The 14829-nt window shown below is 47.1% G+C and overlaps 1 long non-coding RNA gene across 1 annotated transcript in view; it reads right to left on the bottom strand.

Moving 5' to 3' along the window:
* LOC134980162 (uncharacterized) overlaps nucleotides 1-14829 on the bottom strand; it is a 46549-nt gene that overhangs the window by 776 nt on the left and 30944 nt on the right. The window contains exon 2 of the long non-coding RNA XR_010190344.1: nucleotides 1787-2033. This is a non-coding gene — a long non-coding RNA (uncharacterized LOC134980162). The remainder of the gene's footprint in view (nucleotides 1-1786; nucleotides 2034-14829) is intronic.

Genomic DNA, 14829 nt, shown 5'->3' with positions numbered 1-14829 from the left:
CACCATAGTGGGAGTGGCCACTTCTCCAGGGGGTGTGGTTACTGCTGATGATGTGCTAAGCCACATGCGACCACCCAAACAAACATTCAGTGGATTTCCACAGGCGCAGGAGGCCCCTGATTCCGCTGGGTAAGGCAGGGGAAATCCTTCCAAAATTCTTGCAAGGAGAGATGAGAGCGCCGACTGTGGAACAGTCCCCTTATATCAGGACTGTACCGCCAGTGTTGTGAGGTGTGATACCGTCACTTATAGTGACATTATATGTATAATCAGTGGCGTAAGTTTGTCCCAGTTGCCCGAAGGCAAGAAAAATATTGGTGCCCCCCCCCCCCGTGAGCCAATAAGATGCAGTTTTGAGATCCGAGTAAAACCGAACCCACTCATCTCTAATTCTAACTATATGAAGCTACTACAAAACCGTTGCAACTAGGCAGATCTATGTAGGGGTCCAGCCACACACTACATAGATCTGCTCAGTCACTCACAATGCTGATTATTTCTCTGACAATTAATTTGCAAGTGTCATATCCAGGATTAGAGCCCACAACCTTTTACACTGGTAGCATGCACCTTACTGATGGAGATATCTGCTCTTGCATAGGAAGTATGAGAATTCTATATGAAGTTATGTGTAATTGTCTGAGAAATAACTTCATCTAGTTAGAATTCTCATACTTCCTTTATAGGAGCAAATAGCTTCATCAATAAGGTGTCTGCTTCCAGTGTATCTATCATAAAGAGGGTGTGATTTGTAAGGTGCAGTGACTAGTGGGGAAGTCGGCTACGGAAGATATACCGGCTGCTGTCATTTAACTTAATGGATTAGTGTCACTGAACACACGGAACAGGAGGAGAGGTGCCCCCCTTCAAAGCAGGAGCCCGGCGGCAGCTGACTCCGTTGCCTCCCAGAGTTCTGCCTCTGTGTATAATACATATGTCCTAGCTCAGATCACTATCTGCTATTTCCTTTTATGTCCATGAATGTTGCACAAGGTTACTTACTGACACTGAGAAAAGTCTCCCTTCAGCGTAGAGTGTAAGCTCAACAGACTAAGGGGGTCATTCCGAGTTGATCGCTCGCTGCTGTTTTTGGCAGCTCAGTGAACAGGTTACTATTTATTTATTAACAGTTTCTTACATAGCGCAGCAAATTCCTTTGTGCTTTACAATTAGACACAGTGATATAACAAAACTGGGTAATAAACAGTCATAGAGGGAGGAAGGCCCTGCTCGCAAGCTTACAATCTATAGGACTATATATACTATATATCTATATACTACTGCGCATATGTATGCACCGCAATTTACACACGCATTGTACAGGTACAAAGCGGATCGTTGCTGTGCGATGGATTTAACGAAAAATCCATTCGCCGATCGCAAGGAGATTGACAGGAAGAGGGCGTTTGTGGGTGTCAACTGATCATTTTCTGGGAGTGGTTGGAAAAACGCAGGCGTGTACGAGCGTCTGCAGGGCGGGTGTCTGACGTCAGTTCCGGTCCCAGACAGGCTGAAGTGATCGCAGCGGCTGAGTAAGTCCAGAGCTACTCAGAGACTGCACAAGGCTCGGCTGCACACGCGTTCACACACTTGCAAAGCGAAAATACACTCCCCTGTGGGCGGCGACTATGCGTTTACACGGCTGCTAAAAGTAGCTAGCGAGCGATCAACTCGGAATGAGGGCCTAAGACGTTGCCCCTACACTCAGCAGTATTGCTGTGATTCCTGCGTTGGTTCCCATGTTAGGCTTCTCTGTATGTTGATCACTGTTACAAGATAATATTACATTCTCTGCTCTTATGCCGTCATGAGCCAGCACATCCCCCTAGTGACCAGGTCCTCTGTTGCTGGGGATGGGGCAGGTCCTCTCCACGCCGTCATGAGCCGGCACATCCTCCTAGTGACCAGGTCCTCTGCTGCTGGGGATGGGGCAGCTCTTCTCCACGCCGTCATGAGCCGGCACATCCTCCTAGTGACCAGGTCCTCTGCTGCTGGGGATGGGGCAGGTCCTCTCCACGCCGTCACTGTGGCACCTGGTGCAGAGGTAATGACAGTAAGAAATGGCTGCTACCTCTCTATAAGTAAAGCGTGGCTCAGTGCGCCTCTAGTCTAATGTGCCGCTGCCAGGGATGGTCTCTAGGTCCTAGTTCTTTCTAATACCGTCTTTTAGGGGCACATTTTGTCTTTTGTTTTCTAAATTGCTGGATATCCCACAAAGACAGGTCCCCACAAATATTAAGTACCCCCAGGATGTATGTACGCTGGGCCCCAGCAGATATCTGAGGTATCTTCTCCAGTCCCCTGATTTCAGTTACATAAACAGATGCTATATGGGGGGCTGCTAAATGTACAATGTTACCAAGCTCCGGTATGCCCACCATTCTGGTAGCTAGCACCATTAGTCATTGTAGCCTAAGGCAGACGTCTCAAACACAGTCTATACGGCACCCAATGGTCCAGGTTTTAGATATATCCAAGTATCAGTAGAGATGGTTAAATCAAACTGACGAGTACTAATTAAGTCACCTGTGGTCGTCACAGAGCATGGATATACCTAAAACCTGGACCGTTGGGGTACCATGAGGACCGCCTTTGAGAGCGTTTTCTGGGTGGGGAATCCATGGGATCCCTCCCCAGTACTCTCCGCTCTCACATCTGCAGTCCCAACCCTGGAAGTGAAGTGATCACATTACTCCTCACATGATCCAGGCGATCCTTCATTTCTCATTGCTGCTATAAGATAATTATGAGGACCAATCCGGATAATTGATAAATGTTCCCCTTAGTAAGTTGCAACAGTCTTAGTAATGACACTGTGAGATTACACACCGGCTAGCTGAAGCTGAAGACGCTTTGTGGCCTAATAGTCAGATTCTCTCCAGGCAGTGATACATACCTCCCAACATGACCCTCTCCAGGAGGACACAATGCTCTGCTCCTGGACTTCCCTCTTACTGTATCATACCTCCCAACATGACCCTCTCCAGGAGGACACAATGCTCTGCTCCTGGACTTTCTCTTAAGTTATGATTTCCATCACCTGTGCTGAAACACCTTTCTTATCCATTACCTGTTCAACACAGGTGAGTAATCTTAAATTATAAGGAATGTCCAGAAGCAGAGCCTTGTGTCCCTCCTGGAGAGAGTAATGTTGGGAGGTATAGCATACCTCCCAACATGACCCTCTCCAGGAGGGACACAATGCTCTGCTTCTGCACTTTTCTCTTAATTTATGATTGCCGGCACCTGTGTTGAACAGGTTAATGGATAAGAAAGGTGTTTCAGCACAGGTGATGGAAATCATAACTTAAGAGAAAGTCCAGGAGCAGAGCATTGTGTCCTCCTGGAGAGGGTCATGTTGGGAGGTTTGGTATGGTGATGTCTCTGGTTCAAGTCTTCTGATGGCCTTTAATTTAGCCCCTTGCTCGATGATGGATGATGCATACATACACCAGGACGCAGTCTCCCACTGACAGAGTAACGCCATGTGGCCAGGTGCTTCACTGGGTTGATCATGGCCAAGATCCCCGTCTGGCTTCCTTTCAGTGCACCTGGCTGATTAATGTCATTAATAAGTGCTGAGTTCCATAACAGAGCAGGATGGCTTAGTGCACTAATGCCCTGTTGTATTGATTGCAGTGTTTTTAGGATCCCTGGATCTTATTTACCTGTAGGTTTCCAATTAGTTCCATGGATTTTGCACTAGGCTATATGATAACACTGAGAACAATAAACCCATTTTATTGCAGCCCGTGTAGCTCATTGGGCTAGTAGTTGCCGGCTGTACTGGTGATGATGGTGGGGTCTCTGGTTCGAATCCCATGTGTGTTTCCATTTAGTTCTGTGGATTTTGCACTAGGCTAGAGGATAACACTGAGGAACGGAAGCCTATGTCTCCGTACCCTGCGTAGCTCAGTGGGCTAGTAGCTGCTCCATATACTGGCAATGATGGTGGGATCCCAGGTTTGAATCCCATGATGGCTTCCCTTTAGCACCTTGGATAATGATCCCGGCTGGATGACGATACTCTCGCTGCTTCTTGTAAGCAGGCTCCCTATATGCCCCTCCACACTGCATGCCCACCCCCGCACCTCACTCACCCTGTATGCCTCCCTCCCACTCTGACAGCAATGGTGAATCCTCGTAGCTAGGTGCCTCATGTGGAGGATGCCTCCCAGCAGCCCTGATGGTGCATAACACACAATCAGAACACGCAAGGAGTGTCCCCAGGATAGAGATCTGAGCTAGGACATCTCCATCATTGCCAGTAGGGAAGGCAGCTACAGGGCAAAGGAGATACGCAGGTTTTTTTTTAAGTACCTAATAAAAAAATTAAAACAACCCAAACCATTCTTTTTAACAGCCAGCACAATACAAGCTCACCATGGGATTCGAACCCCAGCCTCCATCACCATAGAGCAAAACGTACCCACCAACATACACACTGCGCCATAGCAGAGGTTATAACACCAACACAATTTTACTCATTGTTATCAATTACCCCAGGGCAATGACCAATATATATAAAAACATGTTCAAACTGGGATTCGAACCCCAGCCTCCATCACCATAGAGCGAAACGTACCCACCAACATACACACTGAGCCATAGCAGAGGTTATAACACCAACACAATTTTACTCATTGTTATCAATTACCCCAGGGCAATGACCAATATATATAAAAACATGTTCAAACTGGGATTCGAACCCCAGCCTCCATCACCATAGAGTGAAACGTACCCACCAACATACACACTGAGCCATAGCAGAGGTTATAACACCAACCCAATTTTACTCATTGTTATCAATTACCCCAGGGCAATGACCAATACAGGTTGAGTATCCCATATGCAAATATTCCGAAATACGGAATATTCCGAAATACGGACTTTTTTGAGTGAGACTGAGATAGTGAAACCTTTGTTTTTTGATGGCTCAATGTACACAAACTTTGTTTAATACTCAAAGTTATAAAAAATATTGGCTAAAATGACCTTCAGGCTGTGTGTATAAGGTGTATATGTAACATAAATGCATTCTGTGCTTAGATTTAGGTCCCATCGCCATGATAACTCATTATGGTATGCAATTATTCCAAAATACAGAAAAATCCGATATCCAAAATTCCTCTGGTCCCAAGCATTCTGGATAAGGGATACTCAACCTGTATATATAAAAACATGTTCAAACTGGGATTCGAACCCCAGTTTCCATCACCGTAGAGTACAATGTACCTGGCTACCTACCAACTGAGCCATAGCAGGTTTCACTGAGGATGATAAGATTTTCCTCATTGTCATCAATTACCCCAGTGCAATGGTCAATATAGCAAAACAAGCTCATTGTGGGATTTGAACGTCAGTCTTGATTACCATAGGGCACCTTGTATTATAACTGCATACCTACTGACTGAGCCGTAGCAGGTTTTACCATGAAGGTCACATTTTCGCCATTATCATTTTCTACTGCTCAATGGGATTCCAACCATGCACGGCCTGTGTATTGTAACTGCGGCCTCCACCATGACAGCTACTGATGCGCTCAGCCAGTGCATGCCTGTTCCCAATGCCACCTGCCAGCCTGTTGTCACATCTAAGGCTCCAGGACATCCACCATCACTGGCGGTGGCTTCTGTCTGCTGGGCGGCTGTTCCGGCTCACACCTTGTGTAGGTGGGGTGACATGTAACCGCATCAGCCACCTGCCTGGAGCAACATTCAGGGTATAATAAGATGATGCCCGGCTTTGGGGTCTAACTGTTGGGAATATGTGTGCAGTTTTGGTGCAGAGTGGAGAGTAGTGCACACATCATGCAGGAGCCAGTCCAGAGGCTTAGCCAGGCTCTGTGGGTTATTAGCACAAGTGATGGTACAGCTGTACTCACTGTTACATTGCTTGGCTGAATGGAGCGGAACGTGGTGAGGACAGCTCAGCAGTGACAGTCTCTTATGCTAGGTACACACTGGCAGATATATTGGCCGATCAAATAATCAACCGATATATTGTTACCCGATCAGCGGGTGTGTACAAACGATATGTCTGTGAACGATGACATTTACAAACATATCGCTCTGGGCCTGCTGATGACCAGTGGATATATAGGTGCACCGTGCTGTGTGTATGGCCGACCCACTGAGCACAGGATAGGTCGGCCGTTCATGCTCAACTAGGTGGGCGGGGTTATTCAAATGATCCGGAGTCCTCGTGGGAGCAGCAGCAGTGCAGCCGGCATCACCGTGGTGCAGGGGCTTCTGACAGAGACTGGACGCAGAGTCTGGAGGAGGAAAGTGGAGCATTGCAATACACATGCAGGAGGCCGGGACACTGAGGACACTGGCGTAGCTATAAGGGGTGCAGTGTGTGCGGTGCGCACGGGTCCCCGAGGAAATTTTTTTGAATACTCACCCTTCCAGAGTCCCGCGCCAATGTCCGCAGCGCTGTTAAATCACCGTGAAAATTGTGCAATGGGCATTTTCACAGAGTTGTGCACATGCACAGTAGAGAAATCACTGGGAAAATGGCCGCCGCGCCATTTTCCAGCAGATCTGCGCATGCACAGTAGAGTCTGAGCCCTCTAGTGCTCAGACTCTCACCGCTGCTAGCAGAGAGGAGGGGAGCCTGAACGTAGAAGGCAGCACAAGGGCCTCCTCCTCTCTTAAAGCACCCCAGACTGAGGAAGAGGGGGTGCTGTCACCATTGGGAGACAGGGACACTTTAAGGGGAAAGTGGTGCGTGGTCGGCAATAAGATAGTTAGGATATGATACGCTCTGTACCTGTCTCCTTCTGTGTACAAGTCTATGGGTGCATCCCCTAGTGTTAGACCTCTAGTGCCAGAGTGTATAATTACATAGACTCCGGTGTAGAGGGGGGTGGTCGGCAGTAATATAGATAGCGGTATAATTACATAGACTCCGGTGTAGAGGGGGGTGGTCGGCAGTAATATAGATAGCGGTATAATTATATAGACTCCGGTGTAGAGGGGGGTGGTCGGCAGTAATATAGATAGCGGTATAATTATATAGACTCCGGTGTAGAAGGGGTGGTCGGCAGTAATATAGATAGCGGTATAATTATATAGACTCCGGTGTAGAGGGGGGTGGTCAGCAGTAATATAGATAGCGGTATAATTACATAGACTCCGGTGTAGAGGGGGGTGGTCGGCAGTAATATAGATAACGGTATAATTACATAGACTCCGGTGTAGAGGGGCATGGTCGTCAGTAATATAGATAATGGTATAATTATATAGACTCCGGTGTAGAGGGGGGTGGTCGGCAGTAATATAGATAACGGTATAATTATATAGACTCCGGTGTAGAGGGGGGTGGTCGGCAGTAATATAGATAGCGGTATAATTATATAGACTCCGGTGTAGAGGGGGGTGGTCGGCAGTAATATAGATAGCGGTATAATTATATAGACTCCGGTGTAGAGGGGGGTGGTCGGCAGTAATATAGATAACGGTATAATTATATAGACTCCGGTGTAGAGGGGTGCGGTCAGCTCTAATATAGATAACGGTATAATTACATAGACTCCGGTGTAGAGGGGGGTGGTCGGCAGTAATATAGATAGCGGTATAATTATATAGACTCCGGTGTAGAGGGGGGTGGTCGGCAGTAATATAGATAGCGGTATAATTATATAGACTCCGGTGTAGAGGGGGGTGGTCGGCAGTAATAAAGATAGCGGTATAATTATATAGACTCCGGTGTAGAGGGGGGTGGTCGTCAGTAATATAGATAACGGTATAATTATATAGACCCCTGGTGTAGAGGAGGTGGTCGGCAGTAATATAGATAACGGTATAATTATATAGACCCCTGATGTAGAGGGGGGTGGTCAGCAGTAATATAGATAGCGGTATAAGTATATAGACTCCGGTGTAGAGGAGTCTATATACACCCCCCTCTACATCAGGGGTCTATATAATTATACCGCTATCTATATTACTGCCGACCACCCCCCTCTACATCAGGGGTCTATAATATAGATAGCGGTATAATTATATAGACTCCGGTGTAGAGGGGGGTGGTCGGCAGTAATATAGATAACGGTATAATTATATAGACTCCGGGTGGTCAGCAGTAATATAGATAGCGGTATAATTATATAGACTCCGGTGTAGAGGGGGGTGGTCGGCAGTAATATAGATAACGGTATAATTATATAGACTCCGGTGTAGAGGGGCGTGGTCGTCAGTAATATAGATAACGGTATAATTATATAGACTCCGATGTAGAGGGGTGCGGTCAGCTCTAATATAGATAACGGTATAATTATATAGACTCCGGTGTAGAAGGGGTGGTCGGCAGTAATATAGATAACGGTATAATTATATAGACTCCGGTGTAGAAGGGGTGGTCGGCAGTAATATAGATAGCGGTATAATTATATAGACTCCGGTGTAGAGGGGGGTGGTCGGCAGTAATATAGATAGCGGTATAATTATATAGACGCCGGTGTAGAGGGGGGTGGTCGGCAGTAATATAGATAGCGGTATAATTATATAGACTCCGGTGTAGAGGGGGGTGGTCGGCAGTAATATAGATAACGGTATAACTATATAGACTCCGGTGTAGAGGGGGGGGGGGGGGTCGGCAGTAATATAGATAGCGGTATAATTATATAGACTCCGGTGTAGAGGGGGTGGTCGGCAGTAATATAGATAACGGTATAATTATATAGACTCCGGTGTAGAGGGGGTGGTCGGCAGTAATATAGATAACGGTATAATTATATAGACTCCGGTGTAGAGGGGGGTGGTCGGCAGTAATATAGATAGCGGTATAATTATATAAACTCCGGTGTAGAGGGGGGTGGTCGGCAGTAATATAGATAGTGGTATAATTGTATAGACTCCGGTGTAGAGGGGGGTGGTCGGCAGTAATATAGATAACGGTATAATTATATAGACTCCGGTGTAGAGGGGGTGGTCGGCAGTAATATAGATAACGGTATAATTATACAGACTCCGGTGTAGAGGGGGGTGGTCGGCAGTAATATAGATAGCGGTATAATTATATAGACTCCGGTGTAGAAGGGGTGGTCGGCAGTAATATAGATAGCGGTATAATTATATAGACTCCGGTGTAGAGGGGGGTGGTCGGCAGTAATATAGATAGCGGTATAATTATATAGACTCCGGTGTAGAAGGGGTGGTCGGCAGTAATATAGATAGCGGTATAATTATATAGACTCCGGTGTAGAGGGTGGTGGTCGGCAGTAATATAGATAACGGTATAATTATATAGACTCCGGTGTAGAGGGGGTGGTCGGCAGTAATATAGATAGCGGTATAATTATATAGACTCCGGTGTAGAGGGGGTGGTCGGCAGTAATATAGATAACGGTATAATTATATAGACTCCGGTGTAGAGGGGGTGGTCGGCAGTAATATAGATAATGGTATAATTATATAGACTCCGGTGTAGAAGGGGTGGTCGGCAGTAATATAGATAGCGGTATAATTATATAGACTCCGGTGTAGAGGGGGGTGGTCGGCAGTAATATAGATAACGGTATAATTATATAGACTCCGGTGTAGAAGGGGTGGTCGGCAGTAATATAGATAGCGGTATCATTATATAGACTCCGGTGTAGAGGGGGGTGGTCGGCAGTAATATAGATAACGGTATAATTATATAGACCCCTGGTGTAGAGGGGGGTGGTCGGCAGTAATATAGATAACGGTATAATTATATAGACTCCGGTGTAGAGGGGGTGGTCGGCAGTAATATAGATAACGGTATAATTATATAGACTCCGGTGTAGAGGGGGGTGGTCGGCAGTAATATAGATAACGGTATAATTATATAGACTCCGATGTAGAGGGGTGCGGTCAGCTCTAATATAGATAACGGTATAATTATATAGACTCCAGTGTAGAGGGGGGTCGTCGGCAGTAATATAGATAACGGCATAATTACATAGACTCCAGTGTAGAGGGGGGTGGTCGGCAGTAATATAGATAACGGTATAATTATATAGACTCCGGTGTAGAGGGGGTGGTCGGCAGTAATATAGATAACGGTATAATTATATAGACTCCGGTGTAGAGGGGGGTGGTCGGCAGTAATATAGATAACGGTATAATTATATAGACTCCGGTGTAGAGGGGGGTGGTCGGCAGTAATATAGATAACGGTATAATTATATAGACTCCGGTGTAGAGGGGGGTGGTCGGCAGTAATATAGATAACGGTATAATTATATAGACTCCGGTGTAGAGGGGGGTGGTCAGCAGTAATATAGATAACGGTATAATTATATAGACTCCGGTGTAGAGGGGGGTGGTCGGCAGTAATATAGATAACGGTATAATTATATAGACTCCGTTGTAGAGGGGGGTGGTCGGCAGTAATATAGATAACGGTATAATTATATAGACTCCGGTGTAGAGGGGGGTGGTCGGCAGTAATATAGATAACGGTATAATTATATAGACTCCGGTGTAGAGGGGGTGGTCGGCAGTAATATAGATAACGGTATAATTATATAGACCCCTGGTGTAGAGGGGGTGGTCGGCAGTAATATAGATAACGGTATAATTATATAGACTCCGGTGTAGAGGGGGGTGGTCGGCAGTAATATAGATAACGGTATAATTATATAGACTCCGGTGTAGAGGGGGGTGGTCGGCAGTAATATAGATAACGGTATAATTATATAGACTCCGGTGTAGAGGGGGGTGGTCAGCAGTAATATAGATAACGGTATAATTATATAGACTCCGGTGTAGAGGGGGGTGGTCGGCAGTAATATAGATAACGGTATAATTATATAGACTCCGGTGTAGAGGGGGGTGGTCGGCAGTAATATAGATAACGGTATAATTATATAGACTCCGGTGTAGAGGGGGGTGGTCGGCAGTAATATAGATAACGGTATAATTATATAGACTCCGGTGTAGAGGGGGTGGTCGGCAGTAATATAGATAACGGTATAATTATATAGACCCCTGGTGTAGAGGGGGGTGGTCAGCAGTAATATACAAGATAAATGCTATAATAGAATCCAGGGAATATATGGCCATAAATAGGATTTCAGTGGTATTTAGTGACAGAACATTGTACGCTAGTGCGCGCTGCCTGTAAGGTATCTCACTTACTCTTCGCACAATCGTCCTCACACCTCACTGCTGATAATTTATGTTAATACTCTCTCTCTGCCCAGCAGGTTTATATTCTCTCGTCACCTGGGGAGCTAACGCGTTTCCTTCCTGCATCCGGCGTCTCATTACAGATCTGGTGCCAATCCCAGCGATATTAATACCGCGTGTTTATAAACATTCATAAAGAGCCTCTGCTCGCTCTGTCATTTAACTCTTGCAGTGCTCGCGCGTTGTAACTGGCGTTCTCACCTGTTCCAAAGGAGGAATAGCGCGCTTTTTTTGCGTTAGTACTCCGGGCCTGTCCAGCGCGCACGGCCTATGGGGCAGCACAATTGCTGACCAGTGACATCTGAATTTAACGTGCAGGGTGCCTGGGTCGGCACCTGGCAGCCAAGAAATCCCTCAGCTTCTTCAAGGACCTTGCGGGCACGCTTCCTCATGACGCCACCATGACATTGCATGTTTGGTGGCTGGGGCTGGCACAGGGAGGACTATCAAATGGACGCCACAATCTTGCAGATTGAGCGGGACACACAGGCCCCTGGGCGAGGGGGCCCACACTGCACACTACGTACACTGTGGCAGGCAGCGCCATTTCCCCAGTGCTTTCTTTGGAAGTATGGCACCATAGGCCCAGATTTTTTTTGCACAGGTGCAGTGACTGTGGTACAGAGATTGCACACAGGCCTCCTCCTCCTCTGATAACATGGCCGTGTATTTTACATTCTGTGGTGATAACAAAGATTTTGTATTAACATGTATCGCAGCAATAAAAAGAGTCAGCGGTAGGCGCAATTTACTTGAATAAGACTGGGGCAGAGTGACACTTTATTTTCTGTGGGTGCGTCTGATGTTTTATAGACGTATACTGTGCCTAAGTATGGAAACTGTGACAGGAAACCCCCTGTGCCGCCATATAACCTCTCCCCATGGGTCATCTCTGATTCCACAACTCTCTGCAAATGACTTCAGGATAAAGCATTGTCTTACTCCAATCGATGTGTATGCTGCGGGGTGCAATCGCTGTAATAGGTGTGGGACCCTCAGCAGCGCGCTAGTGTGTATATAAGAGAAGTATAGCGATCCCGCTACCTGTGTGTTGCTGCATATTATCCCCCACCCACCCACCCACCCCTCCTCCTCATTCCGAGCATCTCTGTACAGCCAGCAAAGAATCAATACAAGATAAACCAGTTATTGCCCATCCTCCAGTAATGGCCCCAGTTATACTTATCCCCAGAAAATATCTTATACCGTAACACAGATCTCTTTCTTCTCACCAAGCTACGGCCTACTCTGCAAAGTGAGCACTACACACTATAAAGAGCGAGGAAGATGGCCGCCAGCGGAAGCTGATGTAAGGGCCACCTCAACACGTCCAACTCTCCCTACTTACTAACTGGTGTAAATATTTGCCCCTTCTCAGTCGCCATCATCTTTTTATGCCCGTACTGCGTCCCTAAGCTAGGAGCTGAGGTGCCATTAATATACAGCATTGCCCAGCACCGCCGCCATTTTGTCTGCCTGCATTTTATGATCTCTAGTCAAATCAGCTGATTTAGCATCCACGTCGAATGCTATCAGTCATTAGAACCTAATGACATCAATTATCACCTCACGTATCTCTGATGTCACTAGATCCTAGTTCACGGATAGGCTAAATAGGTGAATCCAACAAAATGGCTGACTCCGCTGTTTGCACTTTCTGTCTCAGCAGCAGCTCCCCTGTTACCTCAGCTCCGTGCCCTGCTGAGGTAACATCCATGCGTCGTCATGGGACTTGTGACCCAGTGGTTATAATATCATTATATATTATTAGATTATCTGGCGCATACTGTATGCCACAGGCTTGAGAAGAGCGTCTGCCAGGCGTGGGCTTCTACTGGATAATTTAGTAAGAACGTGATGCAGCGTGGAAGGAGCCCGTTGTCAGCAAAATGTATTTATGGCTTCAGATCTGATGTTACCATTAAACAGAGGGAAACTCGTTAGCAGAAATGCTAACGAGGCACAATGTGTACTGTGGGGGTAATTCCAAGTTGATCGCAGCAGGATTTTTGATAGCAACTGGGCAAAACCATGTGCACTGCAGGGGAGGCAGATATAACATGTGCAGAAAGAGTTAGATTTGGGTATGGTATGTTCAATCTGCAATCTAAATTGCAGTGTAAAAATAAAGCAGCCAGTATTTACCCTGCACAGAAACAATATAACCCACCCAAATCTATCTCTCTCTGGACATGTTATATCTGCCTCCCCTGCAGTGCACATGGTTTTGCCCAGTTGCTATCAAAAATCCTGCTGCGATCAACTTTGAATTACCCCCTGTGTGTGCTATTTGAAGTGGTTTACCTTGTGGGAACTGAGCTCGATAGTAATACAATAATGATGGGAGCGTGATGATGTGATGGGGGGAGACGTACACCAGGGCCGGCTGCTAACATCTAGCTTACTAATGGGAGGAGATGGTTTCCCATTAGTCTGTGATAATAACATTAGCCAGGACAGTGAGTGTACAGCCTGCGCTCATTCACAGAGGAGACTGGAAGTAACCTGGGCGTATACAGCTCCAAAGAGGGGGGCACTGAGAAAATGTGTGTCATGCCATGTGACCGCCCCCCCGTGTGTACCCACCGTATTCTAGGGTACTTATATACAGGCCGCAGGTTAGTTTACACACCATAACGGGGAGAGAACGCCCTGTTAGAGCCCAGATACACCTCTTTAGACGTTCTCAGATCCAGGGCAGAATGCGTGACGTATCACATTGTCATAGCGCTGTATACCACCCCCCATCGCATGCATTTCAGCGTTTAATAACAGCGCATGCTTTAAGATTTCAGCAAAGGACAGTTCTCCCAATGACAGCTGTCATCTGTGGTGTGGAGACTTCCCGGTTTAGGACCCAGGACTCCTTCTGTGCATGCATCAAGTGCCGCACGTGCCAGGGTGGGTGCCGGGAGGGATTGGATTCCTCTCAGGGGGAAATGCGAATAGAAGCCCATAGGTATAGCATGCCGAAGCTCAATGCATATTCACTAAGTTCAGAGAGGAATTGCAACTAGCCATTAGGAGGGCAGGACTGGGCACTCAACTTAGTTGAAAGGCAGTGGGTGATGGGGAGAGGGAGTTTGTGACGGGCAGAGGGTGATGGGGAAAGTTTGATGGGCAGAAGGTGGCAGGGAAAGTCAGAGGGTGATGAGCAGAGGGTAACAGGAAGAGGCAGAGGGTGACGGGCAGAGGCAGTGGGTGATGGGAAGATGGTTACAAGGAGAGACAGAGGGTGGCTGGGAGAGACAGGGTGACGGGCAGTAGATGACAACGAGAGGCAGTGGGTGATGAGAAGAGGGAGTGTGAGACTGGGAGTGGGAGAGGCAGTGGGTGATGGGCAGAAGGTTATAGGGAGAGGCAGAGAATGATGGGTAGAAGGTGACAGTGAAAGCAGAGGGTGATAGTAAGAGGCAGGGGGTGACAGACAGACGCAGTGGGTGATGGGTACAAGGTGACAGGGAGAGGCAGAGGGTGACAGCAGAGACAGTGGATGATGGGTAGGGAGTGACAGGGAGAGGTAGGGGGTGATGGGCAGAAGGTGGCAGGGAAGGCAGAAGGTGATGGGCAGAGGGTGATGGGTAGAGGATGAGAGGGAGAGGCAGTGGGTGATGGGCAGAGGGTGACAGGGAGAGGCAGAGGGTGACAGCAGAGACAGTGGGTGGAG

Source organism: Pseudophryne corroboree, chromosome 12, assembly GCF_028390025.1.
Source record: "Pseudophryne corroboree isolate aPseCor3 chromosome 12, aPseCor3.hap2, whole genome shotgun sequence".
In the NCBI taxonomy this organism is placed as follows: domain Eukaryota; kingdom Metazoa; phylum Chordata; class Amphibia; order Anura; family Myobatrachidae; genus Pseudophryne; species Pseudophryne corroboree.
This window is presented reverse-complemented; position numbering and strand designations above follow the sequence as displayed.